Source organism: Oryzias melastigma, linkage group LG14 (assembly GCF_002922805.2).
Source record: "Oryzias melastigma strain HK-1 linkage group LG14, ASM292280v2, whole genome shotgun sequence".
NCBI classification, from domain to species: Eukaryota; Metazoa; Chordata; class Actinopteri; order Beloniformes; family Adrianichthyidae; genus Oryzias; species Oryzias melastigma.
The window spans coordinates 23766858-23793987 of NC_050525.1; the positions used below are offsets into that span (position 1 = coordinate 23766858).

The following is a 27130-nucleotide window of genomic DNA, read 5'->3' on the forward strand; positions in this document are numbered from 1 at the left end:
CAGCACAGAGGCAGAGGGATGGCAGCACAGAGGCAGCGGGATGGCAGCACAGTGGCAGAGGGATGGCAGCACAGAGGCAGTGGGATGGTAGCACAGTGGCAGAGGGATGGCAGCACAGGGGCAGAGGGATGGTAGCACAGTGGCAGTGGGATGGCAGCACAGAGGCAGAGGGGTGCCTGGAGGGTGGCAATCTGAAATTGGCTGATCATAAGACGATTTTGGGGACCTTGGAGACCCTCCTATCAGTCGATTATCACGCTGCTGCCTTCCTGCCACTGGATTGCCACCGTGCAACCTCCAAATGTGCCCACTGACCGATTTTAAAAAATTGTCTGGTCACCGTAAACTTTTTCTTAAAACGTCCAGTAGTGGAAATGCTACAGCCGCTTCCCAGTTACAAATGCCGTCGTACAGCCACCTGCCAAATTTGATGGAAAACTGACATTTAGGTCGCTGCGCTGTGGGATTTTGGGATATGTGACCGTAGTCTAACTGAGCAGGTACATAAAGGTTTTTTAAGGAGGTGAATCATTGGGAGTAAGGTTTTTTTGAGGACCACATGTACGCACTCACTGTATAAATGGGAGGTGTCCAGTTATAATAATAATAAATGATTAGATTTCTCTGCACTTTTCCAGATGCTCAGAGTGCTTACAATGTATATCCATTATTCATCCACTCCTCAATCATACTTGGTGATGGTAAGCTACTGATATAGCCACTGCTTCTCTGGGGCAGACTGACGGAGTCGAGGCTGCAGTGTCCCATCACCAGGACATTCATACGCATTCACACACCAGTGGAGCCACACTGGAGGCGAGGAGGGTTAAGTGTTTTGCCTACAGACACCACCTAAGCAACTGTTGGTGTACAAGCACAGAACCACCTATGGCCACTTTGATGGAGCAAATGGGGTTGAAGCCCTAGTCAAGGTGCCACAGCGGGATAATAAGAGCGGAAAAACACTGTTGGGCATCTGTCCCACTCAGATTGAACTCTGCCAGGCCCACGTTTCAAAGCAGTGACCCCACAGCCAAAGGTTCGTGTCACTAACCACAAAGACCTCTGGTCTGTATATTGCTTACACATCCGGTGCTAATAGGTAATAGAAGTTACCTAAAAGCTCTAGTTTGTGACGCGATAACAGCCAAAGTCTTCTTGCTCCACTACAATCTAAATCCTCGACAAATAGAACTATGTACGTCTTCATTTTCCTCATCCGAGTGGAGCTACCACCTGGCTCAAAACTGAGATAAATGTGATAAAAAAAAACAAAACAGGATTTTTGGTTTCAGCTAAACCTGGGAATGATTGTACAACAAAAAAAAATGTAGTTAGAGTTGGAGTTTAAAGAAAAAAATGTTTGATTTTTGTCAAAATTAAGAGAAAGAATTTCCTTCGTATTTATGTGCGAATAATTTCTTTACTTTTTTTTCTTTACTCCTATTTTAATCACTGGTTTCTCAATGTCTCTCCATCTCCCTCTTGCACGAACAGACGCATGCAGCGCCGTGCCGCTGAACCAGATCTGAGGCTTGAAGTTTGATTTACACGGGTGAGGTCAAAGAGAATGCATTAAGACGTTCAGCAGGAAAAACACTAGGAAGGGCCAAGAGTTATAAAGTGGTCAGACGGATGCACGGCCCTTCATAACAATCAGCGGGAGGGTTCCATGCACTGGCCCTGACCTCCTCTCTGCTGCCCTCAGCTTCTTCTCAAAAACCTTTCAACCCCCTCCTCTCCTCTTCATTCTGAAGGTATTTTATCAGCCGTTTAGCTTGTAATTTGTAATTGTCACCTCACGATTCACCGCAAACAATCACAAACTTTTATATGTGCATAACCTCCACAGCAAGGCCAAGCAAGTCCCTTTTTAATGCGTTATCTGAGGGTTTTTATGCCCGTCGTAACAACTCTTTATCTTTGTTTGAGCTGATTACACAGTGAAAGGATTCCCTGGTGTATTTAACACATATTCACTCCGCAGCCTAACAAAGTAACCCTCGGTTTAAGCATTAAGGTCTTTAAAGAAAACATTCAGTCAGCTGTGAGCTCATTGTTAAATTAATCTGTGCATTCGTGGAATACGCCACGTGTGAACACAATATTCCTGGAAGTTCAGTATTTTCTCTGTGTATTTTTAAGCAAAGGAGCCCAACAATGCTGCGTTAAACTTTAACTGGAAGATGTAAATATGAAAAGAAATACTCTGCTATTTTTGTTCAGGCAAAGACATAAATCAAACTTCAAACTGGATTCAGGAGGCCAAAGTGAAAGAAAATAGTTAATAAAAGGAGAAAAATAACCAATCTGAATTCCTAAAGCTACAGTTTTTTTGAAATACTTATTAAAATGTTATACTGTAGTATGTTTCTTGGTAATCTGAAATAAAATGATTAAACAAAAACACTGAAAATTGGTTTGGACTTACTGCAGTGAGCTCTATATGGAATTGTGTATTCACCTGTACAACGATTACAAAGTACAGTTTACACAATTTAAAACTATCTACACATGCAAATCTTTAAAAGTATGCACCAACAAACGCCTGATACAAACGCACCTAAAACCGAATCTACATGCAAATCAGATTCATCACATTTAGACTTTTTATCTTATTTATCGGTGCATATCTGTTCAAGAAAGTGGAACATTTTTAACTTTTCACCAGAGATTATTCACAATTTAAGTTCAAAGCAGCTGATAAAGAAAACTCTGATGACCCAGGATTCTAGAAGCATTTAAAGGCATCATTTACAAATGAAATTTGGAGAGTTTCACATCTGATTTGTGTTTTAGGCAATTGGTGCATACTTTTTAAAGATTTGTGAGTGTAGTTAGATTTAATCTGCTGTAACTCAAAGTTGTACGTGGTAAATTATTTTTTTGCATTTTTTGTACATGTAAATACACAATTGCAAGTGCACACAGCTATGCACAAAATGTATTATATATAGAATTACGCACAAACAAATCGGATGAGCCTACTTTGTCTCCATAACTAACCTCAAACCTTGTTTTTTGTGGTCCACAGATCAAATCTGTCAAAATGTTTTTAGTATGACTTTTATGAAATACAAAGCCACACCACTTAACTGATTGTTGGAGCATTATGGGTACTGTAGTCAGGAGCCTTGTGGCGTGATTTGTAATCTTCTTCAACATGATGACATTAAAAAATTGAGAATATTGATTTTTTTTTCGTTTGTTTAAAAACTGACCAATGTGATTGTAAATAAAATTATCTGTGAGATTCATTTGTGTAATTAGTTTAAGATGTTGTAATTTTAGTTGTGCGTGTGTAATTTAGACACAGACCCCTTAGATCAGGGGTCTGCAACCTTCAACGCCAAAAAAAGCCATTTGGTCCAGATTCTTATGAAGTGAAACTCAACGAGTTAAAAAAAGTTAAAAAAAAATACACTTTATTTGTTTTTGGCCATTAAGCCATCTATTCATAAAATATAGCTTTAAAATGTACATGTATGAAATACAATTGTGTTTTTCTATATTTAATAAATTTAACTTCTTTCACTTTTGGCAGCACATTCAAGTTCCTTTCAAAATAAAACACTTCCTGTGTTAAATCAGATCCTCCAGCTGCAGCAGATTTACTTTAATTAAAAATGCAAGAAACAGGAGATTTTCAATTTGTTTTTGTGTTCTTTCATCCTTTTTATCTCCATGACAACATTAGTATAAAGTACAAATTATTTTAAAATCTACACATGTAAATGCACTCTGATTATAAACCTCTCAGACAGTAGATTCATCATTTTAATCAGTTAGGCCTATCTGACATGTCAAAAATCTAAACATAAATTAATCAGTTAATTAAGTGGTTAAGTTTGAAGTTTTCTTCAAAGCCAAAGAGCCCCAATGGAGGAATAAAAGAATAAAATGTGCAGACCCCGGATTTAGATATATAATAGCTGAGTTCACTCAAACCATATAAGTCTTTATATATATATTCTCCTAAAACTATGCAGAACTTTCCATAGATATGTATTACTATTAGATTTACTTTGTCTTTAGGTTTATTTGGCAGTAAGACCACTTCCACGCTACTTTTTTAGTTTACTATTTAGCTATGTTTCCAGTAGTAGCTCTGGCAAAGCTTTGGATTTTGTTTTGTCCTTAATCCGATGCAATAGGATCCTTTTTTGTCCTTAAAATGGCTTATTTGTATAAAAGTAAAGGTTGAAGCTCTGTTGAGTGGTCTACAGATCCATAACTCTAATTGTGTGGAATGTTGAGTCCTATTGAATCAAAATGGCTCAATAAAAAATAAAAATAAAAACTTAACCACTTACACAATTATCAGGAATAGAAAAAAAATGTTAAAAAAGTATTTGGTACTAGATTGTTAACATGGAAATCATTCAGAAATTATTTTTTCCTGACAACTGTCCACTGTAATACTTTAACATTTTTCACACTTTAGGATTTACACCAAGTTTTGAAGCATAAGATGAGGTCTAAATAGAATTAAAGATACCCAGGTTTATCTTCTGAGAAATGGTGTAACATTTGTGGGAGTCTAAAGTGAACCCTTGCTCAGGAATACACTCTTCTTCAAACTGTATTTTCTCGTTTGCTCCTGATACACAGTGATTTGAATAAAAAAAATACTCTGAAATCCAAAGTTAGGCCTTATTCTCTTTATATATTTCCTCCATCTTTGAAAAAAAAACCCATAAGAACATTAAAAACACCATTTACATCAGAGTGCTTCTTTAAAGAGACAGTACGTTGTTCTACACGTTCCTCCATCAAACCTCTTCTTCTCCAGGCCTCACTTTCAGTGTTTACATCACTCTTTATAACTCTGGGGTGACAGACACAGGCCAACTACAGTCCAAGCACTCTATAAAGTACACACACACACACAGACTGACACACACACTATTGTATCTGGACAGTGTCAGCAACACTTCAAAGTGCAGGATCCCCCTTTTTTAAAAGCCATATTAGACTCACATCAAAGGCGCCCTGAGCTTCAGACCGAGACTTTTCGGATCAAATGAGCATCCCTGAGACGAACGGCACCTCAACGCATCGTACCTGAAACTGAGAGCATGTGGGCATGCACATTTGAGACGGTACATTTATATTAAAATGTAACTGAGCTCAAGTGGTCCGCCAGTGCAGGGCTAACGTAAACTCTTGATCCTTTTTTTGTCATATTTTTGAGCGTCTTCTGCCCACACAGCTTCATAAATCTCATTTCTTCTTCTCCTCTCCTGAAAACAGTCTCTCTGGGTGGATCCTCTGTTGAAACTCCGGCTGCGTCATTAGAGAGAATGACGTTACAAGTCGTATGCATCAAAGCTGTCCAATCGTCGTCATGGTAACAACCAAATAAATAGTGAGGACCAACAAGCTGAATCATGTTGACGAAAGGGGCTCAAAGTTTCTTTGACAACAGCAGAGTCTTCCATAAACAGAGCAGCTTTTATCACATTTGCATTTTCTTTAAAGTAAGTTGATGAAATATTAGAAGATTTTTGATCAACTTGGCTTCTGAAGATAGTAGGATCACTTCAGATCTACTTGAAATGACTTGTACCGATTTACCAACACTTTGGACTTGTGTTTGCTCCAAACTTCCTCCAAATCACCAGATTTTCCTCTCTTCTCCTCTGCCAAACAGGCATGGAGGCGGCACTTCAGTTTGCTCTTTGTTTCCAACCGAGCGACTTTTCCAAAGAGCGGCGTTTTGAATGGAAACTCCCTCACAAGACGTTGATTTTGTGCAACGTCCTGCCCTGAAATCCTGATGCAAAGGCCCCCATAATTCATCAGTTGCGCTCCGTCACAGGGTTCGCTGTCACGTCCTGGGTTTCCACCCAGCGATTCCTGCCCTCCCCTAATCTGGTAAGTGCAGTGGCTCCCTCTCAGGTTATCAAGTTGCAACTAGAAGACTCTAAATCCACAGTAGTCTCAACAGCTTTTGGCTGAGGTCTGCAGTTAGTTCGCAAATTTGCATCTCTGACAAAACAAGCTTTTGAAAAGTTTGAAAAGATAAGAGACATTTTCCTTTTTATCAGATGATTCCAACTCCACATGAACTGGAATGATCTTTGACTTTTCTTTGACTTCCTTAAGTCTTCAGTAAAGTCTCAGTGTAGAGAATTAAAACGTTTTAAAGAAGTTACCAAAAAAAGCTGTATAGCTCAAAAGAAAAACTGAACCAGAACACTGAAAAATGACTTCTTCCTCAAGGAAATAAGTAGTTTTAAGTGGCTTTGATTTTTAAAATATATATATATAAAAGTAAACATTTAAATGAAAAAAGCAAAACAAATAAATGCACAAAAACCACAAAATGTTAAGGAAATAATCATCAAACCTATAAAAATCAACAGACAGCATTCAGACAGCTGTCCAGCCAAAAAAGCTAATAACTAATATAATAATAACATAACTAATAATATAGTTGTTTTTTAAAGTGTTTTAAAAATTTAATCTGTTTTTCTTTTTTAAATTATGTTTTTTATAGATCCATCCACAACAGAATCTATTCACACCCAAGTGAAATTTCTTTATTCTATTTATAATGAGTACAAACGTTTTCTAGTCTATTATGTTGTATTCTACTTTATTTTTTTGTATTCTATTTTCCTTTTCTATTCATTCTATTCTACTCCACTCTATTGTATTTTATTCTTTTCTATACTATTCTGTATTTATTTAATTCCATTAAATTCTACTTTACTCTACTACACTTTGATGTTGTTCTATTGTATTTTATTGCATTCTATTCTATTTTTAATTCAATTGTTTTCTATTCTACTCTGCTTTATTCTATTCTATTTTTTTATTATATAGTATATTACTCTGCTCTATTGTTTTATATTCCATTTTTATTATATGTTTTTTACTCTACTATACTTAAATGTGTTCTATTGAATTGTATTCTGTATGCTCTTCTATTATTTGAACTTTAGTCTATTCTACTCTACTTCTTTCAAATCTTCTTCCAATTTTATTTTTATTTTATTCTACTTCATTTAATTGCATTCTATTATATTATATTCTATGCTTAACTATTTTTTTATTTTTTATTTAATTGAATTCTACTCAGCTCTACTCTATTCTATTCTATTCTACTCTATTGTATTCTCTGCTTAACTATTTTTTTATTTTTTTACTTAATTGAATTCTACTCTGCTCTACTCTATTCTATTCTATTCTACTCTATTGTATTCTCTGCTTAACTATTTTTTTTATTTTTTTACTTAATTGAATTCTACTCTGCTCTACTCTATTCTATTCTACTCTACTTTATTTTATTCTATGCTATTTGTTATTATATTTTGTTGTATTCTACTCTACCCTTCTCTACCAGATTTAATATAAAAACGTGTTTATGAAACATAAGGGGAGAATCTTGTTGGACTCCAGAGTTGGTCGTCACATTTGGGTCAGTTTGGACCAAAGAAAAGAGACAAACAATCTGCTGATCTGGACCGCTCGGCCTTTCAGCGCTGAGCGAACACAAAGCAAACATCTTGATGTGTTTCTAGCAGGCAGAGCAAACTCTCCGTTTCCACAATCGCTTTGCCCTGTATTGGTTGTTCAGTTTTTTAGCTCCATGTATACAGAATGAGTCACTCCAAGGCGTTTTCACTGCAGAGTAAACTGGGCTGAAACTCCCATTCATCAAACAGGTTTGTGTGTGTTGTCTTTGTTCACCCACAAGATGCAAAAGAGGGGAAAAAACGTGAGTTATTTTAGCAGTGTTTGGGCTTCGCTCCACGCTCCCATACCATTCCGGGGCCCTCCTATCTCCCACACAGAGGCAGCCGGGGGACGGCAGGATCCCAGCAGGATTAACACAAAGTCCTTTAATGGAGCCTGGGGTGGAGAGACCCTGACACAAAACGCAGAGATCCCAGCTTAGCTTTAGCCGCTTAAGTTAGACACTCATCTGGTTTGGCTACTGCTGTCCAGCTGTGCGGTTCGTGTATTCTGAGCAGTAACTGTTGCATTGCTAACATTATCTAAATTTAGATCCATTTTTGGTTTAAAATTAACTTTTGCATCAGTTCGTCCTCTTTTTCCTTCAAAAATCAACTCCAAACCGATTCCTCCATTGTTTGAGTAGAGGTTTTTGTCATCTCTGGACAAAAAGACCAGATTCATTCCCAGATTCATTCACCCAAATTATCTCCAAGTCATTGGGCATTAACAAGGATCTAATGGGCTAATTGCCATTAGTAATGCTTGTTATCAGTGAGGCTGAGGCTCAGTGCACGTATGTGTGTGTGTTCCTCGCCTGGAGGAGAGGCTCTTGGGTAATCCTGTGTTGACCAGAGGGCTTCGTGGTCCATTACAGGTCACGGCTTGAGACAGAGGGTAAACAAATTCCTAACTAACGAGGGATGAAGAGGGAGGAGGTCCACCTCTAAGCCCCTCCCTCTTTCCAGACAAATTCCAGACAGGAGCGATTACAATTTCTCCCGTCACTTTTGGGTCAGCTTTTTCCCCATTTCTGCTCTCAGAGGAGTAGAGTCCCAACATGAGTGGATGAGGATTCTGTGAGGAAAGGGTGTTACCTCAGCATCCTGCACGAGTTTGGAACTTATCACCACAAAATTAAAGCTGTGCAGTTAATACAAGCAGAATTGTTTTATTCTTTTGCATACATTTTGCAGAAAGTTTGAGAAATATTTTATTTCTTAAAGGATTTTTGTTCAAAATCTTGTAGATTCTGCAAAAAATTTTGGTTTTCTTATTGGTTAAAAAATATAACTTATCAATTTAATTTCAAATAATTTAATAAATGATGCATATTTCTATTAAAATAAGAACACATGTACTAGAATTTGTGTTATTTCTTAGGTGCTATGTTTATTTATAGACCAACAACAAAAATATGTTTTTTGTGTTTTTGACATGTTTTGTTGCATTTTTCTCACAATTAAGGACATATAAAATATTTTAAGATTATTACTTTATTCAACATGTGGTGAATCAAGGCCAGATTAAAAAATGTAGCTTGAAATCTGGATCAAAACTATACAATTGGAAACCTCTGATATTGTTTTTGTTTGGTAGGGCTTGTTAAGGGCTGTAAGCTAGCGGGAGAGAGTGTAAACAAAGGAATGATGGGATATGAGTGGTGCAGTCCCGCCCACAACTCTAATGAACTAATGCTTCTCTGAAGGATATGTCTTAAAAAAAGATACAGGCTTGTTGGATTTTGGTTAAAAGCTGCATAATAATAATTAAAAGACCACAGATTTTAAAATAAATAAAATATAGTCGTGTGGGATTTTAGGTAACTTTTTGTATAAGTTGTAATCCTCATTGTAAGATTATTAGTTACTATTGTTAGTATTTCAATACAATACATTTTAATAGTGCAATGGTGTAAATTATATTTTAATATCATAATATTGTCAACTGGTTGCATCAAACACTAAATATCTGCATCAGTTGGTAAAAAGAAGTTCTGCTTTGGCTGTAAAACACGACAAACTTCAGTTGCTCCTGCAACTAACTTTGACATTGTGAGGATGTGGAAGGAAAACGTCAGACAGAGCTGATGTTCTTGTTTGTTAAAGTCCCTCTCCGATCATCTTCTGAGCCGTCTTAACCTTTTAAGACCCGAGCTAATATTTGAGCTGACCCTCTAAACACGTGTGTCCAGTTAAGCAGAATTAACTCCTGTGGTAATATAACCTAAAAATGGGATGTCCACGCGTGTCCTAAGAAGCATTCCCAGTGGTTTTAATTATGATTATGTTGGGATTTTTTAGCAAAAATCTAAAAAGAAATGTCACTTTCTATAAAGTTTCTGCAGAGCGGCAGGAGTTCATCAAGGAGCATTTTTTGGTCTATTTTTTTGTCTGACAAATACTCAGAAATGCAAGTTTTAGCCTTAATTTTCTTCTGTTGTGAGAAAAATGCCACAAAAACATGTTAAAAACACAATTTTCATCGGAATGAGTCTTTACAAAGCAGGAATGTGTGTGTGTTCAGACAAAAAAAGTGAAACTAGGTCACACTTGACATTAAATCTCAAATAAAAGGAAGCAAGAACTCAAATATAGGATCTCAGTGATGCACAGAGCGGCTACAAACAAAGGAAAGTTCTCTATTTATTAATCTAGTGATTTAAATTTATTCAGGTTCTGCAAAAAGGTTTTAGAATTCAAATTAGTTACAATCAAACCAGTTACTATTTTGCTCTTAGGTTATAAATTGCATACTTTTTTATGCTACTTTTACTGAGTTGAATGGTTTCAGCAGAAACACGTCTGCACTTCTGCACAGACCTGCAGGCTGGATCAGCCTCAACATTTAACTATTTACGGAGTAAATGTCTCTTAATTCGAGGACGAAGATCTTTCTGTCTATGACGTTCGAATGAGATCCACTAAACAGTTAAACTTCCTGTTTTCCTTCAAGCCAAGCGTCACTAAAACCTTTTCAATCAAGTTAAAGATCCACGTTCTCCTTAAACTGCAATTTCAGGTGTTTTCCACAAACACTGAGAGATTATCCAGCGACAAAAGTCATCAGCTGGAATTAGGCGAAACCGTGAATCCACAGAAGATGTAAGACACACAAAACAAGAGGTCAATCACCACGAAGACCCCGTTCATGTTCTAACGTGTCATTAATTTGCGTCTTGTTGCAAAATAAGCAACAGTTTGACTTTCAATGTGTTCTCATTTTCCCAAACATTTTTTAGTGAAAGATTTGACAGCGACAGGATGGAAACAGAAACAAGAAAACAGTTATTAAGTTCATTACAGATTCATTAAATGATTTACTACTGAGGTAATTGTTCTATTTAGGTCAAAACAAGGAAATTGGAAATGTTTTTGTTGACACTTCCTCTGATTCTGAGCATCAAACCTGGTTTATATAAGCAGCTGCTGACACTTCCTCCATGTTAACATGCAGATCAGATAAGGACAACATTCCCGCCCCGGCTAAGACTCTGGAAAACGGACAAATCCATCCTCTCAGAGGACGACAGCTGTTACACAACATATGCTCATCTTCACAACAGAAGCGGATGCAAAGCTGTGATGATGAAGAACATTTACAGGGGGGGGGAATCATGAAGGAAAATGTGGACATAAAGCTTGTAGACGCAAAATTAGATGTATCTGATTATAACAATCAATTTTTAGACCTTTCAAAAGTGCAAAATCAACCGTTTTAAAAAGAAAGCTGCAAATCAAATTGTGATTCAAATAATAACATTAGATGTTAACGTGTGATAAAAAAGAAAAAAACGCTGACAAGAAGTTTAATTTAGCAAAAAATATAGATAAATTCTAAAATTAATCTTTCAAATTTTCTCACTAACCTGCTCAACGAAACATAAAATATCCTGTTTTTTTGGTTTATTTGCATTTGATAGTTCAATAAAACATATTTTCATAGATACAAAGACCTGAAGATTCTGCATAGAATCACAATGAAAATATATCCATGTTTATTTTCATGTTTTGAGGTGCAAAATGGAAAAATCCTGCTAAAATATTGTTTTCTAAAGAGCTGTGAGGATTAATTTCATAAAAAAATTGACCAAAAAAGTTAAAACCAACAGTTAAATCAGCAAAGCTCTTTGACTTCAAGGTTTTTTTCATAAATCAAAGTTATGATTGATTCAGGTTTATTGGGTTTTTATTTTTTTTCTGTAAATGAAACAAACTTGGGAACATTTTAGGACATTCTTGCTCTTTCCCACGCACATTTCAGCATCTCGTCTCTCACTGCTGACTAACGACACATGACTCTACGTCTAAGGTGGTGCCCTCTCCATGACACAGCACACCTGACAGCAGCGTGTCACCTGTGGCAGGTTGTTTTTAACACCTCAGGGAGGGTTTGGGATGGAGAGCATCCGCTCAGCTGACAGATGACCTTTGCTGACGGTTAACTTTCCAGTAAAAGTTGTTAGATGAGAGACAAATACTGACTCAGTGGGAACATTGACGTGTTTGTTAACCTTTTTGTGTCTGAATTTATTTTTAATTACTCAGAAAAGATATTCCTCTGAGTTTCTTTTTTTTAATGTTATTAAGGTGATGATAAATTAAATGATATGTTTTGAAATGAAAGGTTAACAGGCCAGATGTCCAGCAGCTAAAGTCATAATAAAAAGGCTGTAAAGAGAAGCAGAAACTTTATTACTTTTTGTCTTTACACTTTAATGACTTAATAATCTAATACAAAATGGATTAAACAGAATTTTCAAGTTAAGTCTTTGGATCATAAATGACACATTTTCATCTAATAAGCATAAAAAAGGTTAAAAACTGCAATATTTTCAAAATCAATCAAATAAAAATCGAATAAGTTAATATTTTTAGTAACAACTGCCTTGGTTGATAGAACCCAGAGCAGAGAATCATCAATACAACACAGATATACTCAATAAAATTAAATTTAAAAAAGTGCCCACGTCTGCTGAAACCACTGAATAAAAGTTTAAAAATAACCTAAAAAGCAATTATTTTATTGTAAAAAATGAATATAAATCTTCTCAAAAATTCTAAATATTTGCATCTCTTAGAAGTTTCATTCCGATCATCTTCTGATCTATTTTTAAAGCGTTCCCAGTGGTGATTTCATTATAATTTTGCTGTTTTAACCAAAAATCATAAAACTTGTATTGTTTTCTTGGACATAATTTCTGCAGAGTTTCAGGAATTGTGGGCAAGATTGTTGGTTCAGAACAATCCTGTCCCCCTTTGCTGTAACTGAGAGCTCTTTGTTTACACCCTCTCCCGCTAGGAAAACGAAAATGTGCATGGATCCATAGTCGTCAACAAGTGGATTCAGCTTACGGCCCACCAATTGTAGTTTGTATGTAACAACTAAAAGTTTTTATATACATAAAGCACTAAAAAATACGAAAAAGATCTATAGAAGAACATTTAACTTGTGTGCAGAGTGAGGGATTAGACATGGTGAGGCTAAAACAAAAGAAATGTCATCATTTAAGTGATATATTTTAAAAGTAAAATATTATTGTTTATTCTATTGTTTATAGAATGACTTAAACACCCCTTGTAGATAGATGCAAGTAAAAGACCTTTTATGACATTATTATTAACAAAAATGTATTATTGTTTGGCAAACCCAAAATGTCCTAGTAAAGAACTCTGTGGAACACCAAAACTTATTGTGTGAAACTACATAATTTACAATAAAAAAGTTATTCTATCAGACCGACAATTTTTAATTTGCTTTCTCTTCACCACGATTTGAATAAAGAAATGATCAGAAATCTAATTTTAATTTTGGTCTTCGTCCTCCATTATCAGGAAAATGTTACAATGACATATTAAAAAACAAAAACACATTTTTCTTTGAGGTGGATGTTTAAATCAGTGCTGTTCCTAAAGTGGTCGATAAAGAAACATTTATTAAATTATGTCCAATCTCCCTCACTACTCACTATATAGTGCGATCGTCATTTTCTAGCGCTGTTCGAATCTACAATTCCAAAATTTCCCAGAAGTCTTTGTAAAAAAACCTGAGTGCATCGATGCTCACTACATAAGCCAATATAGACCACAATGCATTGCGTTTCAACATTTTTTGCACAGAAAAATATGTTTAAATGTCATTTTTTGAAAATAAACAATTAGCATTTTCATTACCAGAACAGGTCAACATTTTACCTTGCATATTCTTTGTAAATATTGTGATATAATTCACATTTTTGTCAACAGTGGAGGAGTAAGTTGAACATTTATTTCAAGTCAACATTCCTGTAAAATAGGACATTTGCTTTACAAAAACTGAACATAATCAGGGTAAACACCTAAATTAGGTGTCAAGATCTTTCAATAATTAGGTCATTTTTAAGTTTTTGTTTATGTGAAATTTATGTAAATTATTGGGGTTTTTTTTTAAAGCCTCCATGCTGTCCCTACAGACATGCTCAGGTTTATTTCACTTTTAGCAGTAGAGTTCAGTTTGCGGTCTTCCTGCAACAGTGTGGGATTGTTGGTTTAGAAAACACCATGATTTTTGTATCTATGACAAAAAGGCAAACACAATGAACGCCGTCAGCGCTGTCTAAACACGCCAGCAGGTTCCACACTGCTCCGTGCGGAGAGAAAACATCATCACGCATGGCAGATGTCAACAGAGAACTTCCTGCAGCCAATTTACCAACAGTTTTTCATGAGTCATTAATGATTAAAGGGCTCCCTCCTTGACATGTAGGCCATTAAATTGATCAATAACCTTCACGCGAACCTTCCCCGCTCTGTAAATGAACAAGTGGTCACTAATGATCACCCCAGATTCCCCTCTGAATCGACAACCACGATGGCCCTCCTGCCTGATAAGCTCGCAGCTTGGAGATCAGGCCACTGCAGTTCCTGTTGCAACACAACAGGCAGAGGTAACCATTCACCAGGAGTCAACAACCCCGAGACCCTTTGACAAACACAACACACAAGTATGCATATAAAACTACATGCTGGAATGTGGCCGATAGAGGCTTTATCAAGAATGAGTGAAAGATGAGGAGGAGCGGATTTAGGGGAAACTTATTAGGAGCACACAATTTGTTTGGAAAATTATTGACTTTTTCGGGGAAAAAAGGGAAAAAAAACCCAACTCAAGTGATTTTAGTTAATCTAACAATGTCATTGAGGATTTGTAGGGTATTAGTGTGGATGACAGCACAGTGGGATTAAAAAGCTTCCGAATCTTTATCCTCCTAGGCCCACATCATGATGCACTTCCTCCCTGTTAAGACACTAGCAGTGAAAAAACCCAAAATCAACACGTTTACCTAAAGTTATTAGTGTTTACATACTTATCTTTAATCTTAGTAGAGAAATACTTTTATTTAATTTTGTATAAATGAAAGAAAAAACATTTTACGTAGAGCATCCGCATGCAGTTTACCTCTTATTTTAAAACAACTTCCTCCCACATAAATAGTTTTTTCAACAATATTTGCTGCCGATCACAAGTTAATGCATGTTTAGAGAAAAATTCAAAATAAAAGTCTGCGTTCTTGTTTCCTGTGACTGTGCGTTTGGTTCTGAAGGTCCGTCAGGAGCCGAGGAGAACCACGTAATCATGAATCCGATCACTGATGAGGGGAATTAGGCTGATCAGGGTAACTTTAGAGTGCAGCTGTGGCCTGTCGATGTGGAGCAGCTTTGCAGACTAATCTGCTCCCTACAGGGGATTTGGGGAAACTATATCAGGTTCAATTGAGCAATAATAACAAACAGTGCAATTTTCAGATGCGATGGATCTGATGGATGATTAGAGAGACCTGCTCGCTGGTCTCCAGCTGCTCTGAATCTGGTTTGTGTCTGATTCCTGACAGCTTCAGTTGAAATTTACTCTCCGTTTATGTACTAATGGAGGCAATTGAGTCTTGATGATCTAAAAGTAAAGTTGAAACCACATTTCTAAAATTATTATTACACATGAATTAATATTCAAACTGAGCAGATGTGGATCTGAAGTAGATCAAAAGTTCTAAAACCCTAATTTCTAATCAGTACAGGAAACTATTCAATTTTATCTACATAGCTAATTGTACGGTTATAAAATGTCAACAATAACTGGTAGCTAAAGATTATCTGAATTTGGCCATAATTTATATGATTGTGTTAAAAATGATTCTTAATCAAGATCCACTCTGATGAAAATTGTGTTTTTGGTGTTTTTAACATGTTCTTGTGGCCTTTTTCTCATGATGAAGGACATATATAAAGAAAATAATCTTGAAATTGAATTTATGAATTTTTCTTTATTCAAATTCCTTTAAATCAGGAGCAGATGAAAAGAATACAGTTAGAAAAAAAGCCTATTTGTGATGTGGAAAACTACGCTGGGCGGGCCACAAGTTCTCTGATCCTAGTTCTCAGCTGTGGGGAGAGGAAGAGGGGACGGGGTTGCTCCACAAGTCAGACTCTATGAACTACTACAGAAACTATGTCCTAGAAAACAACAGTTTATTTAAAAAAAATGATTAAAAATGGCACTTAACCCTTTAACTCCAGTGTTCTTTGATTTACTGTAACTTTTCAACCGATAACATGATCAACATCATTCCAGTAGATTCTGAAGAAGAAAAATGTCTCGACACGGTTGAACGGTTACAGTATATTAAAGATTTTGTGTTTTATCGTCAACAGTCACTTGTTGAAGAGTTAAAAGACCACTGGGAAAATAGATAAAAATGATCTGATTCGGTCTTTAGTCAAGGTGTTTTAATCTTTTAATCAAATTATATCAATTTTATCCGAGTCCTTTGGTACTTGAAATACTCACGTATTAGTTGGACTCAGCTTCATTCACCACTTATCAGGCTGTTCGTCTTAGCTGAAGTGTTTGTTTCAAACACAGCACTTGACCTGCAAGTCTGCAGTGTGTGACATGCAGAAAGAGTGTCAGCTCCTTCAGTCTTCAGCCTACAGTTAATACATGTAAATACTTGAACATAAAGTTTGTCTGAAGCTCCTTTTGGTGCATTAAGAAAAGAAATAGTTTCTAGCTGCTGTAAGTGGGGGACATCTTAGTGTTTGGATGGATTTTTCCTCCATCAGAGACTCAAGAGTTCCCACTTTTGCATTGCTGATGGAATATACTCAATTTCTATAATTTTTTAAATAATTTCCTAACTTTAGAAGACACAAAGTTGGGCTGAGCAGCAGTGTGGAGATAGTGAGTCACTAAATGCAGGAACTAGGATGGATAGATGGAGGACGGTCAGAGTGAGGTAGAAGGTACTGTTGGTTTATCTTGACCAGCTCTGAGTGGTTGCCCTCCTGAGTCAGACGCTACACACGTCTGACCCCAGCGCTTTCATCTGCCGCCACAGAGGGAGAGAGAGATGGAGCTGATGGAGGAAATACAGTGAAAAACAAGCTGTCCTCGGCGAAGGCAGCCAGATGACATGAGACAGGAGGGCAGGAAGGTGTTGAATCATAAATAAACCTGGACTCAGAGCGGCCCTGATCTGATCTCTCTGAGAGACGACCCAAAACTGGAAGTAGTATGTTGAAGGGCTGTTTGCTTTAAGGGCTGAGAGTCTCCATTTTTCATGGGACGCCAGGTCCTGAAAGCAGCGTTTAACTGAGGAGTAACTAGAGGCTGCGTTTACACTGATGGATTCAGATTGAATGAGCCAGGAAAGGTAAAAGTGTTCTCTCAATCCGCTTTCACACTGCGCTTTTGAGAGTGGACCAATCTGACTGGAAAAATGACACTGATACAGCTGCTTGTTAGGGGGCATACTTACTCAAAATGCAGAATTGTGACTGAGCGCAAGTTTTTAAAACATTAAACGGAATGATGTGGAAAGTGAATCATTGCATCCATACTGCACACCAGTATTAAACACACATGTATGAAGAATGTCTTATTTACTAATTCATTACAGAACACCAGGCTTAGTATTAACCAACTGAAATGTTTCTCGTTGCTATATTGTTTTTCTGAACTATTAGTATTTTGTTGTATATTTGTAACATATAAATCATAGACTGAACAAAAATGACCCAAAATTCGAGGTTTATACCGAATCATGTGGAAAGTAGATAGTTGAACCACTGATCCACACACTGTTCAGCTGCAAAGGTTCTACCATCCATCATTGTTTTGTTTTGGTAGTCATCTGATTTTGGTTGTTTTAAGTTTTTCTTGTTTATTTCCTGGATCCTTTGTAGCATTTGATTTGATTTGATTATTTCAAGACCTTCCTGGGTCATCAAGTGGACTTTGGATTTGCTTTGACGGCCCTGTTTTAAATTAAAAATGTTTCTTTTTTGTTCAGAAATTGCTGATGAAGCTACGGTCACAAATACAACTGCTAGCACGCAATGGGGAGGGGAATGAATGCATTTAAGATGCGTTTTTAGCATATTTATCTTTGAGTCAAACTGGTTAAATTTTTGGCTAAAGATGTCCTGGATTGATTTTGAATCAGTGTTCAAAATAAACAAATATTTATCGTATTAACCTCAAATTATGCTGTGATTTGAATCATTGAATGCATCATTAGAACCTATTCTTCCTCCCCTCCACGCTTGGATCAAAACTGGATATATTTTCCTTTGTAGTGAAGCAAACCACTCTGACTTCCCCCAGACTCAAACTAGAAAGCAACTGTGACGGAGGATCACCCTGAGCTTTATGATTTCATAGAAATCAACCCCAGCCGTGAGTCGTGGCGCTGCTATTGAGCGCAGCATGAGACTCAAGTTACAAACTAATGACTCTTTTGAGTAACAGAGTCAGCTTTTCACTGATATTGGGGAACAAAGTCAGCAGGAGGGGAAAAAAAACAAAGACAAATGACATTTTATGTTCAAACAGAAGGGTCATTTTACTGTCTGATCATGACACCATCCTCCCCTTTCTCTGCCGTCCTTCAGTGTCACTTTCTAGATAGAGTCAGTTTTTGGAAGTTAAGATGATCTGAGAAGTCTTTTTTTTGAGGAGGGAAACAATGCTCCTTGAGGTCTAGACATGGTTTGACTTTTTGTGTCACCTGTGACCTCCTCACCATGTGCTCCTGCTCATCAGCGAGTCCACCGCTCAGGGGTTTTGTAATCATTTTACAGAAATAATGATTTTAATGTGAAGAATCTCCTTTTATTTCCTCTGCTGGTTTGAAACGAGTGCTTGAGCCCTTGAGTGTTTTGTACCCGTGTTTGTATTGTTGGGGTGCTAACAGAGACAAGGTTGGCTCTCTTGTTTCAGGCCGATTCCGCTGCATGTTTCAGAGGATTACAACCAGTAGCCAGTCAGTCTAGACTGGTCTCCAGTTACAGTGGACACACACAATGTCTGGGGCGCAGACAGAGGGGGACACCGTGGACAATGTGTGTAACAGGCGGAGGCGTCTGGCATGTCAAAGTGCATGGAAAGTATCAGCATATTACTGCAAATAACAGCGGTGTTCCAGCATAGAATTGATTAAAAATGTTAACTTCAAATATATATGTTTTTTATTGCAAAGTCATTCCCAGTGATTTTAATAATTTTGCAGTTTTTAGATAAAATTAAAAAAGCTGTTATTTCTGCAGCAGATTATTAGACATTAGCCTCTGATCGGTGGGCAGGTCCGCCCCCTCTTCCCATCACCTAACTGAAAGCTGTCTTTGCACTCTCCCGCTAGCTTACAGCCCCTCACACCCCCAAACAAACATTATTGCTGCAACAAAAGTTGGTGATCAATATTGGAGATGTACTGCTCTGAGCTACCTCAGACATGAAAAAAACAAAGACATACATGAATCTCGTCATCTAAAAGTGGATGCATCCGAATCCATAAGCAGGGAATTTGTAATAAATACTTAATAAATATGGTCTTTTTCAAATGCCAGTTTTTCCTTGACTCCTGATCCAACATGATTTGAATAATGGAATACTCATAAATGTAATTTTAGACTTAAAGTTCCTAAAGACCCACCCCAGCGAAAATGTTTTTGATGTTTTTACATGTTCTTGTAGCATTTTTCTTATCATGGAGGACATGGATACAGTAATTTAAGATTAAAACTGTGTTTTTTAGTATTTCTTTATTCAAATTAAATTGGATCTGGAGCAGATAAAAAAACTCCCAGTTTGAAAAATTTCACGGTTTGATTGACATCTGACATGGAGGTGCTAAAGTCTCCATGCTCCGCTACAATTCCAATGCATCCACTTGCAGACAAATATATAGTGACTTTTCTTTTTGCTACACTAATGCCTAGTTTGTAGAGCACGTGTCAAAGTCAAGGCCTGGGGGCCGGACAGAAGAAATGCTGGGAAATAAGCTAAGCTAACTTCCGCGCTAACAGTCCCGCCCACAACTCAGATGAAGATTTCTAATGAGCTCCTGCTCCACTGCTGAAAATGTCTTAAAAGCGGCACAGGCTTTATTATTTTGGCTAAAAACTGCATAATCATGATTAAAAGAACACTAGGAAGGATTTTAAATGGAATTTAAATATAGTTGGAGTGGGGAGTTAATACTGTTGATGAAAAATTTAGGTTTTTATTGTAAAAATGTTAACTATTTGCGGGTGGACCCAGCTCTGGCTACTGCAATGAAGTTGGTTTTAGATTGGAAATTTGACAGACATTCAGTATCGTCTCTTAGGGACCTTCAATAAATTCAAGAATAAATTTTTTTTTTTTTTTAATAGCTTCCAAACATGTGACACAACGAGATGAAATATAAGCCAAATTGTGGGTCCTACTTACCTACATTAGACACATTTCATCTCATTTGGTCACATGGTTTGGACACTATTGAAAAAAAAAGGCAAGATTACATATACGCGCCTTTGAAATTTTTATTTTGGAAATATATATAAAATATCCATCATCAACAATTGCAAAACAAAGTGCTATGTCTGATGTCGATAAGTAGGTCCCACAATTTGGCATTCATTTTATCTCATTGAGTCACATGATTTGGCAGCTGTTGAAAATAATAACAGAATTCATATGCAATCCCTTTAGAATTTTAATATAATAATTCATATAAAATTAATCATCTATGAATACAAAAGAAATTGGTGTTTCTGATGTAGGTTTGTCAGTGCCACAATTCGGATACATTTGGAGTTGTTTGTTTACATGGTTTTGAAGCTATTAAAAAAAAAATTCACTCTTCAATTTATTGACGATCCCTAAAAGAAGCTGCTGGACATCCCGGCTGAATGTCTGTCAAATTTCCATCCTAAAGCTAACTTCACCGCAGTGCTCTGACCCACTGGATTCAAGCGAAGTGAAAGCACAAAGACGGCTAACCCTGCCCGACGTTTGGCTGTTCTCCTGGGCCTGAACCTGCTCTCCCAGCAGCAAAAGGCCCAGATCTCCTCTGTAAGCTCCTAATTGGGTCTCATTGTTGTGCTGGACTTTGAACTGAGGGGAGTAATAGATGACACCTAAGGCTGCTGTTAGCTCTGCATACACTGCAGTCTGTTTGAGTTTGTGTGTAGGATGGGGGGTAAAGCCTGCGCTCCCAAAGGTACAAAAAGAAGAGGCTTAAAGTGTCAAGACCCTGACACCCAAAGCACAGAGACAAAGGTGTACATGTGTGGCCTGAGCCAGCAGGAAAACACGGCACAGACACCCAGGCTCTTATGAGAAAACACACACGAGATGTATCCAGAAACAGTTTCCGCAACCAGACTGGAGTCTTTTTGATCCCTGTAGGCCTCCATCCCAGCTGAAGAGCACCACCTCTAGCTCCACCTTCCAGTAGAGATTTTCTGAGGCATAATCTGTCTTTAAAGGCTCTTGTTTCCATTTTCTGTTTGAAGGAAGAACGAGAAGTTTGATGCTCACCTGTCATAACACAAGCAAAGAAAAACATTTTATTATGAAAAAAATTGGGGGTTTGATCACTGCAAACATCTTCCACCATGAAATCACGATGATTTATTAATTTAAAAATATTACATTTATCAAGACTTGAAAATCGTAACTTTGGAATATGAAAAGAATTTGAAGTTTTAAGCTTTTATTAGCAACATTTTGTAATTTAGGCTTTTAGTGCCACAGTATTAAAACAAAAAAATAATGTATAAAGTAAAGAAGTGACACAAGATGAAATACCAAACCTACTTATTAATCAATGATATTTAACTTTATTATTCTCTCACCGCTGGTGCTTCAATGAGTGAAATGACAAAGCTCCTTTTCTATAGGGATGCTTCCATTTTCCCATAATTTGGCTCTAATCTTCATTTTTGGGTCACAGTTTTGGGTCACTTCAGAATAGAATAGATTTTTGTGTTATGTCACATGTACAGCGAAATTAAATATATGATGCATGACAAAATGACGACAACAAAAATGTAAAATTCAGGCAAATTCTTTTTTAAAACTTGCTAATAGCAAAGAAACAATAAAGACAATCTTTCATTTGGCTCATATTAAGCCTGGAGTAATGGAACAAACCAATAAGTAGTGTTTTCTTAAATTTAACACAATATATTTTGACACTTTGACATTTTGAATGCAAAATATCACTTCCCCTATGATTCTGTTTTATGGTTTAAAATACTGTTAAGTTTTAAACAGAGAATTTTGTCATCTCTACTTTTCTAGTAAATAGGTTGTTTTTCTCACACTTACTACTTTTATTATAGTTGGAAGCTACATCAGTGAGACAAACACATGAAGAAATGTATTTGTAAAAAATGTTGTGTCTGAGAGAGGATGTATAATAAGACATGAAATTTTAAAAAACAAACAAAAAATTATTTTTAAAAAGACTTGGATTAACCATAAAGTTCATCCAAACCAGTTTAACAATGCAGTACTAGTGAATGTTGAGCTCCTTTTTATTTTTCTTTAAAGTAAATTTTGAATGATAAATGCTTTTTGTAGTAAAGGTTTTTGGTCATTGCAATGTTAATTAAATCAACTTTGTCTGTGTGGACACCTGGGTCTCTAACACCACTGTTTACAGCGAAAATTGAATTTTTTCCACCCATCCCAATAATGTTAATTAAAAAAAAAGTAAAAAGGAGGTGCCAAAGAATTATATTTTCTCCACCCATCTGCCAGTTAAATAAGAAATTTGAGGCTAAATTGAATCAAAACAAATAGTAACAAAAAAAATGTGTTTTTTGCATGAAAATTAGATTTTTTTTTACATTATGGGAAATCCCCTCCTTCTGAAACCTGCCTCTAGTTGTTTATATGAAGAACTGCATCCTTTGGTAAAAAGAGATTTCATCAAGTTTGCAAACAGAAGATGAAAACTTAGAGTTCTGGAAAAGAAGCATGAGCATAATTGTTGATAACTCTGCTTCACGTTTTTCCTGTGCGTCATATTTCAGCCTGGAGGGGCATTAAAGACGCCACTGAAAGTTACATTTTTGGTGTTTTAACATGCTCTAATACCATCGACATATATTAAGAACATTAAGTTTAATTTCTGAGTATTTCTTTATTTAAATCGTTGCAAATCAGGAGCAGTCAAAAAAAAGCAGTCCAAAATGAGAGTTTACATCTGCTCTGAGCTCTCGGCTATGGCGAGAGGAAAGGGGGTGGGGTTGCTTGACCCAGGTGGTACCACCCACAACTCAGAGGTGAATTTCTAATGAACTACTGCTGAAAAACGGCAAAATCATAACCAAAAGACCATTTTTGAAAATAGATCAAAAGATAATTGGTGAGATCACATTGTGTAATTTGTTTTGAACAAATAAAAAGAACATTTTCTGATTAGATAGTTGAGGTGGAACAAAGTCACGCCTCATGGTAAAAGAGTCTGTAAATGTCAAATATTGCATAGTTCAACATTATTTTGGATAGACAACCAAAAAATGTAATATTTAAAAGGCATAAACAAAATCTGTAAATGTTCTCTCCAGAGATGCTGCAGATGCAGCTAAAGCTTTTGCAATTTATTGCACAACTTATAGATGTAATAAAAAGCATCTTCTCTGCTTATTCTACCTTCCATGCAAACGACCCATTGAGGAAACTCTGAGACTTTATTAGTACAAAAGTTACCATTGTTCTCACTTTTCTTCAGAGCTATAATGAATGTGTTTCGTGTCCCGACACCACAACGTAACACTCCAACAAAGAAACCAATGGCCTCTTCCTGCGCAGAAGATGATGATTACTTTGGCTTCAGGTCCCAACATGAGAAAAATGTGTTTTCACAGCAAACAAAATTCTACTGTTGCACAAGTGGAAAGACGTGATGCAATAAAGTGAAACATGTTCAATGGATGTCATTATTATATGATGTACTTTTAAGCAGACTTTTGTTCAGCATGGGGTAGCTCCAGTATAACCAGAACAAACATTTCAATGTTTGATTTCGCAAACTACAATATGTCAAAACATGTCATTCCTCTAATTCAAATGGTCCCACATCAGTCAGGAACACACTTTTGTGGGATGGGGAACATTTTTGCCAACACTAAACTGCTTCTTCCACCATTAAAAATACCTTTAATGATGATAAGTCTGTTGTGGAGGAACATCATAAAACTTCTCTCACCAAAAGACGTTCTACCAATCTGGATTTTCTAGTGAGGGTCTTCATTCCACCTCATAAGTGCCTGTCGCTGAGATCCTGAGATTACATGGACCAAAACCTTCTCTTATTCCAATCTAAGCAGCTTGAATATGCAGCTAAACTAGTTTAAATTTGGCAACTCTTGGATCTGGTACTTGGAACCAAATTTGACCATTTTTTTCTACATTTTTACCAATTTAGTTTGAATAAAACACTGTTTGGACAAAATTCTCACGAAAACTGCATCCCTTTGCAGTTCATTATCTATGATATGGGCCTGCTTTGTTTGTACTTCCTAGTAAACTATCAACAGATGTTTGTGATTTTTTTTCTAGGCAACACATTCAAGGGAAATTACAGCCATCACCTAGAAATGTTTAAACAGTTTGCTGTTGTTTGTTCACATCTAGTTGCATGCAGCCGCTATTCATGGCGAGAAACGAAGCGCGTCCGACCCAGAACACTTCATCTGCTTGGGTTGCATGCATGGCTACGAAACAGCTGTAAGTAAACATGGAGATGTCACAGCTCAAACTGAAATGTTGTTTTTGTCTGCCTTTCTTTACCCCACCTCTGCTCTTCAGTTGGAACCACTGACAGTATATGAGAACTGGACCGAGTGAGCGTGATGGATTACTTCCAGTTCCAACAATATAAAGTCAATTCAGTTGCGATTTTTTTGAGATACGAGCAAACGTCACTATGTTGGAACCACAGACATAAAATACTAGACGGATCATCTCCTATTGAAATCTACAGTTTCCTACTTGAATCATTTGTGGAGCCATGTTGGCTGGAGTTAACTCTGCCTTAATCAGATGTTCCAAATGTTGGGGAAATAGGACTGTACTGTGTCGGTACCTAAATGCTAACGTGGCTAACCGCTTTAGTTAAAGTCTCCGGCAAGGCAACGCAGTGTGGACTATTTACATCTTCGTTGGCAAGTACTTGGTGTTTTACACATAATATCGAGGAATAATGAGGTAATCCTCAATACTGTGTGTTCTGCGGCTGTCAACGTCGTTCGTGACACTCCGGACATGCGCCTCCGGAATCCTCACTCTGGTCACGCCTCTTCCAGCTGATTTCCGAGAGACTCTCCTCTCATTTATAAAGTTTGGAATCAGTCTAGCATCCCTGTGACAGGAAGTCCTCAGGTAGCCATGTTTGTAGTCCAAACAACCTCCACCACCATTCGTTCAAACATAAACTCATCAGAAAAAACCCCAAAAAACAGACAAGACCATTTTAACAAAGCTATAATACAATGTAACCATGTGTACGTTTGAATGTGTTATTTGCTTTGGCCGTGTAGGTTTAGGTTTGAAGGAAAACTGCTAACTTTACTCGCAGAATTTCCTCTATTTGTAGCAGCGTTTCCTATTATTTGCAGTTTACTTTTATATTTGCACGCTTACTTTTTTCCTGCAATGACGCATCTCGGCCACCGTAGATAAGAACCAAATTATGACAACTATGGAAAAAAAATAAAGTGAGTTAACTCTACTTGACCTTATTCATCAATATATTTCATGAATCAAATAAGACCTGAATGTGTATTATATGCATCACTGAAAAAATGTTTTCTTCCTGCATTTTTCTTAATTTTACTTTGTATTTTAATCCTCTTTATGAGTTTGATATATCTGTGCGTGTGTATGTTTTTTTTTTCTTGTATAGTCTAGAATAAATGAAAAAAGGCAGCAGAATAATAAGGATTATTCTGACAAAAATAAGGACTAAGTAACAGATGTTAGGTCTCAATAGAAGTCTATTTTGTCTTGCTTGCACTTCCTGTTTGGAACGCCAGGGGGAGGGGTTTAAAGTCAACGGTTGGAGTTGATGTGAGTTTTTTTAGATGTACGGATGCTCTCATTCTCCCCCATCATCGTAATGATGAATTGTTTTACCAGATTATGTGCTTTTGCATAACAGCAGCACAAACTTTGCATTTTTGAAAGCTGATTTTTTTTTTCTTTTTGTGTGCTGAACTATCGGTGCTCCTCTGGCACACCTTTTTCTTCTCTGAATCCCTCCTTCTTTTCATTTTCCTTTCTTCTCCTCATTCCGGCCCTCTCTTCAAACTGAACTTTCATGTGTTGTCATCCTTCATTTAGCATGTCAGCCGTGATGACACATGGACCCATTCATCCGCCCCTCTCCACTTTGTTGGGAGACTTTTCCAGATCAAGCAGGAACAAGCTCAGTCCTTTGCTGCCCATTGAAAAATTTTCTGCCTAATAAAGCCTCCAAACATTCAACTGGCTGAATATTTCTAAAGAATTCCTCCTTGGAGAAGAATCATTCAAAGCCGGGGCAGAATCTCATTTGCATGGTGTGTTTTCAGAGAGATTCCGTCCTGTCAGGGGTGAAGAGGCTTTTATCTCTGGGGGTGTCCTGTCGGGTTCGGAGCACGTGGAGGCACCAGGCTGAGCGATGGAGTAGCGTCTGCCTGAGTGGCAGCGAGGTTGACGGCAGAGGCTCGGACAAATCCCTCCCTATCTGGCCCAGAATCCTCTGGGGCTACTTGGTGAGCTGCAGCCAATCACCTGGAGCTTAATGATTTGCAGCTATACAGAGAGCTGCAACCTCCAGGGCTCCAGGTTTATCTGCTGGAGCTGACCCTGTGATGAGGCTGACCTGCAGACAAAGAGAGGAGGCTTGTGCAGAAAACAAACGACAAACATCCTTTGAGATAGACGTGAATGTGTGAAGATGAGTGCGGCCAGAAGAATAAAAATAAATGAAAAGAAGTGGATTAATGAACCTCATATTTAGCTGTTGACTCCAATCCAAACACATCTGCAAAATTTTCTTAAGACTTCAGTTGCATCAGGACAAACAATCGCTGATTTAAATATCTTATAACACTTGATTTCAGACTAAACTAGGTTCCTGGTAACTTTTCAGAAAAATGTGATGCCTTGTTTTAAGACAATAAATCATTTAATCTCAAAAACATATTATTTTAGTTAAAGTTCTAATGAAACAAGTTGTCTTAATTTTACATAATTTGGGAGAGATATAAACCTACTTCAAAATACAGATTTCCTTAATTAGCTGTAAATTGAATGCATTTTCAAGCAGCAGGACAAAAGTTTTAAGTAAATGTGCATTTTCATTTTTAAG

The 27130-nt window shown here is 37.0% G+C and overlaps 1 long non-coding RNA gene across 2 annotated transcripts in view; it reads left to right on the forward strand.

Annotated features, from left to right (window-relative positions):
- The window catches only part of LOC112139988, a 50425-nt gene extending 24163 nt beyond the window's left edge, over positions 1-26262 (forward strand). Inside the window, exons 2-5 of one of the 2 annotated variants that reach the window (XR_004949081.1) lie at positions 5254-5480; positions 5654-5877; positions 24412-24504; positions 26119-26262. This is a non-coding gene — a long non-coding RNA (uncharacterized LOC112139988). The remainder of the gene's footprint in view (positions 1-5253; positions 5481-5653; positions 5878-24411; positions 24505-26118) is intronic. The other variant, XR_002918093.2, reaches the window with a different exon arrangement.
- Positions 26263-27130: the final 868 nt, after the last annotated feature.